The 4,340-nt window shown below is 44.1% G+C and overlaps 1 non-coding gene across 1 annotated transcript; it reads right to left on the minus strand.

Moving 5' to 3' along the window:
- Nucleotides 1-1,077: 1,077 nt before the first annotated feature.
- On the minus strand, nucleotides 1,078-1,152 carry Trnat-ugu. The gene has a single exon. It is a non-coding gene; the product is annotated as a tRNA-Thr (tRNA).
- Between the last annotated feature and the right edge of the window lie 3,188 nt (nucleotides 1,153-4,340).

A 4,340-nucleotide genomic window follows, 5' to 3' on the forward strand; every position in this document is an offset into this window, starting at 1 on the left:
GTAACGTTAGGTGACTCACCCTGTATTTACTACACAGCGTGTTACAAAAAGGTACGGCCAAACTTTCAGGAAACATTCCTCACACACAAATAAAGAAAAGATCTTATGTGGACATGTGTCCGGAAACGCATAATTTCCATGTTAGAGCTCATTTTAGTTTCGTCAGTATGTACTCTACTTCCTCGATTCACTGCCAGTTGGCCTAATTGAAGGAAGGTAATGTTGACTTCACGTCATCAACACAGATTTTCTGTGAACGTTTGGGCAGGCATTGTTGGTTATGTCTTGATTGGGCTCCATGTTCTTCCACCTACGCTCAATGGAGCACGTTATCATGATTTCATACGTGATACTCTACCTGTGCTGCTAGAACATGTGCCTTTACAAGTACGACACACCATGTGGTTCATGAACGATGGAGCTCCCGCACATTTCAGTCGAAGTGTTCGTACGCTTCTCAACAACAGATTCGGTGACCGATGGATTGGTACAGGCGGACCAATTCTATGGCCTCCACGGTCTCCTGACCTCAACCCTCTTGACTTTCATTTATGGGGGCATTTGAAAGCTCTTGTCTACGCAACCCAGGTACCAAATGTAGAGACTCTTCGTGCTCGTATTGTGGATAGCTGTGATACAACACGCCATTCTCCAGGGCTGCATCAGAGATTCCATGCGACGGAGGGTGGATGCATGTATCCTCGCTAACGGAGGACATTTTGAACATTTCCTGTAACAAAGTCTTTGAAGTCACGCTGGTACGTTCTGTTGCTGTGTGTTTCCATTCCATGGTTAATGTGATTTGAAGAGAAGTAATAAAATGAGCCCTAACATGGAAAGTAATCGTTTCCGGACACATGTCCACATAACATATTTTCTTTCTTTGTGTGTGAGGAATGTTTCCTGAAAGTTTGGCCGTACCTTTTTGTAACACCCTGTAAATGAGGGCAATATTTGTTCCCGAAATAACAGTTACCGTTGATGACCATGCAGCTTTGCTAGAAATGAAATGATAAAGTGACACCCTAGCTGCAAACAGGCGTTGCTGTACTTCATTTGGAACATGTTGAAAATGTGTGCCTCGACCGGGACTCGAACCCAGGATCTTCTGCTTACATGGCAGACGCTCTATCCATCTGAGCCACCGAGGGCTCAGAGGGCTAATTCTCTGCAGGCGCACAATTCTCTGTGCCCTCGGTGGCTCAGATGGACAGAAAACCTGAAAAGTGAAATGCAAAGGCTGAATCTAGATATAGTAGGGATCAGTAAAGTGAAATGGAAAAGGGGGAGGATTTCTGGTCAGATGAGTTTAGGGTAATAACAACGGCGGCAGAAAGTGGTATAACGGGAGTAGGATTCGTTATGAATAGGATGATACGGCAGTGAACAGATCAGTGAAACGGTTGTTCTTATCAGAATAGGCAGGAAACTAACACCTACAACGATTTTTCAGGCAAACATGCCGACGTCGCAAGCTGAAGATAAAGAGATAGAGAAAGTATATGAGGATATTGAAAGGGTAATGCAGTGCATAAAGGGAACAGAAGAAAAGTTTACAGGGGAATATTGGCTTGGCACAAGGAATGAGAGAGAGGAGACTGTCTAATTGAGTTCTGTAATAAATTTCAGCTAGTTATAGTGAATACCCTGTTCAAGAATCACAAGAGGAGGAGGCGTACATGCAAAAGGTGGGCTGATCCGGGAATATTTTAGTTATATTACTTCATGGTTAGGCAGAGATTCCGAAATCCGATAATAAAGTGTAAGGCATACCCAAGAACAGATATAGACTCAGATCACAATGTACTGGTGACGAAGAGTAGGCTGAAGCCTAAGAGATTAATCAGGAAGAATCAATATCCAAAGAAGTGGGATACGGAAGTACTAAGGGATGACGAGACACGCTTCAAATTCTCTAAGGCTATAGATGCGGCAATAATTAATAGCGCAGTTGACAGTACAGTTGAAGAGGAATGGACGTCTCTAAAAAAGGAAAGCACAGAAGGTGGAAAGAAAATCATAGATAAAAAGAAGGTAACTGCGAAGAGACCAAGGGTTACAGACGAAACACTTCAGTTGATAGATGATAGAAGGAAGTGCAAAAATGTTCACGCAAATTCAGAAATACAGGAGTACAGGTCCCTGAGGAATGAAAGAAATAGGAAGTGCAGGGAAGCTAAGACGAAATGGCTTTATGATAAATGTGAAGAAATCGAAAAAGAAATGACTGTCGGAATGACTGACTCATCATACATGATAGTCAGCCGGTCTTGGTGGCCGTGCGGTTCTAGGCGCTTCAGTCCGGAACCGCGTGACTGCTACGGTCGCAGGTTCGAATCCTGCCTCGTGCATGTATGTGTGTGACGTGCTTAGGTTAGTTAGGTTTCAGTAGTTCTAAGTTCTAGGGGACTGATGACCTCAGATGTTAAGTCCCATAGTGCTCAGAGCCATTTGAACTATTTGAACCATAGTAGTCAAAACAACCTTCGGTGACATTAAAAGCAAGCAAAGATGGTAACATTAAGACTTCAATGGGAATTGCACTGTTAAACGCAGAGGAGAGAGCAGATAGGTCCGAAGAGTATATTGAAGGCCTCTAAGAGAGGAAAGATTTGTTTGTTTTACTAGAAGAAGAAACAGGTGTCGATTTAGAGGAGATAGGGATCCAATATTGGAATCAGAATTGAAGAAAGCTTTGGATGACTTAAGATCAAATAAGGCAACGGGATGGATAACATTCAAATACAATTTCAAAAATATTTGGCGGAAGTGGCAAAGAAACGACTATTCACGTTGATGTGTAGAATGTGTGATATGAGTCTGGCGACATACCATCTGACTTTAGGAAAAATATCATCCACACGATGCCGAAGGCTGCACGTGCTGACAAGTGAGAGACTTATCTCCTAATCAACATAACTGCTCATGCATCCAAGTTGCTGACACGAATAATATACAGAAGAAAGGAAATAAAATTGAGGAAGTGCTAGATAACGATAAGTTTTCTTTAGAAAAGATAAAGGCACCAGAGAGGCAATTCTGACCTTGCGCTTGATAATGGAAGCAAGACTAAAGATGCTGGCGTCGGATGTGCCTTTGTCGTTGGAGATGATAACTTTCAATACCGGCTCCTTGACCAGTGTTCAAGCTATACAGCTGAGCTTTTTGCTCTCTATCAGGCTGTTCAATATATACCATCTGCTCTGATTCCTTGAGCGCCATTCAGAGTCTCCGTGACCCATATTCGGACCACCCTCTCGTGCAACGAATTCAACGGCTCCTTCAGTCGCTAGCTGATACCGGCGCCCGTGTCCCTTTTTGTGGATTCCTGGCCACGTTGGTGTGCCTGGGAACGAAGCTGCTGATTCTGCGGCCAAGGCTACTGTCCTCCTGCCTCGGACAGCTTCCTTTCGTGTCCCATCAACTGGTGTTGGTGGGGTTCTTTGTCGGCGCGTTTCATCATTGTGGCATGAGGCTTGGTCCACTCTCCATGAAAATAAGCTTAGGGCCATCAAACCGATCCCGACGGCTTGGACGACCACCTCACGCCCCTACCGGCGAGAGGAGGTCATTTTGGCCGGGTTGCGGATTGGGCATGGCCGATTTAGTCACCGCTACCTGTGGTTCGGTGACCCCACCTCCCAGTGCCCCTGTGGTTATCCATTGACGGTGCGTCATGTTTTATTGTCCTGTCCCCGTTTTATTCACTCTCGTGTTGTCCTATGTTTGCCGTCTACCTTACAGGAAACTTTAGCTGATGACGCTCGTGCAGATGCTCGTGTCCTTCGTTTTATTACACTGACTGACTTGTCCAAAAAGATCTAACTCCTTTATTCTGTTTCTCTGCGTCTTTCTAAATACTTTCTGATGTTGCCTCCTTGCGTTTTCCTACGCTGTTAGTGCACTAACGGTTGTGACTGGGCGCTAATGACCTTAGTAGTTGAGCGCCCTAAACAAAAACAAACAAAAAAAGACTAAAGAAAAACAAGACATGTTCATAGGATCTGTAGACCTGGAATAAGCGTTCGACAATTCAAAATGGTGCACTATGTTCGAAATTCTGAGAAAAATATGGGTAAGCCATAGGGGGGACCAGTAATACACAATGTACAAGAGCCAAGAGGAAATAATAAGAGTGGACGACCAAGAACAGAGTGCTCGGCTCAGGGATGTAATCTTGTTCGGTCCGTACTTCGAAGACGCAGTAATGGAAGTAAAAGAAAGGTTTAGGAGTGGAATTAAAATTCAAGGTGAAAGGATATCGGTGATATGATTCGCTGATGACATTGCTATCCTGGGAGAAAGTGAAGAAGAATTGTATGATATGCTGAGTGGAATGA

This window comes from Schistocerca piceifrons, chromosome 5 (assembly GCF_021461385.2).
Source record: "Schistocerca piceifrons isolate TAMUIC-IGC-003096 chromosome 5, iqSchPice1.1, whole genome shotgun sequence".
Taxonomy (NCBI): Eukaryota; Metazoa; Arthropoda; class Insecta; order Orthoptera; family Acrididae; genus Schistocerca; species Schistocerca piceifrons.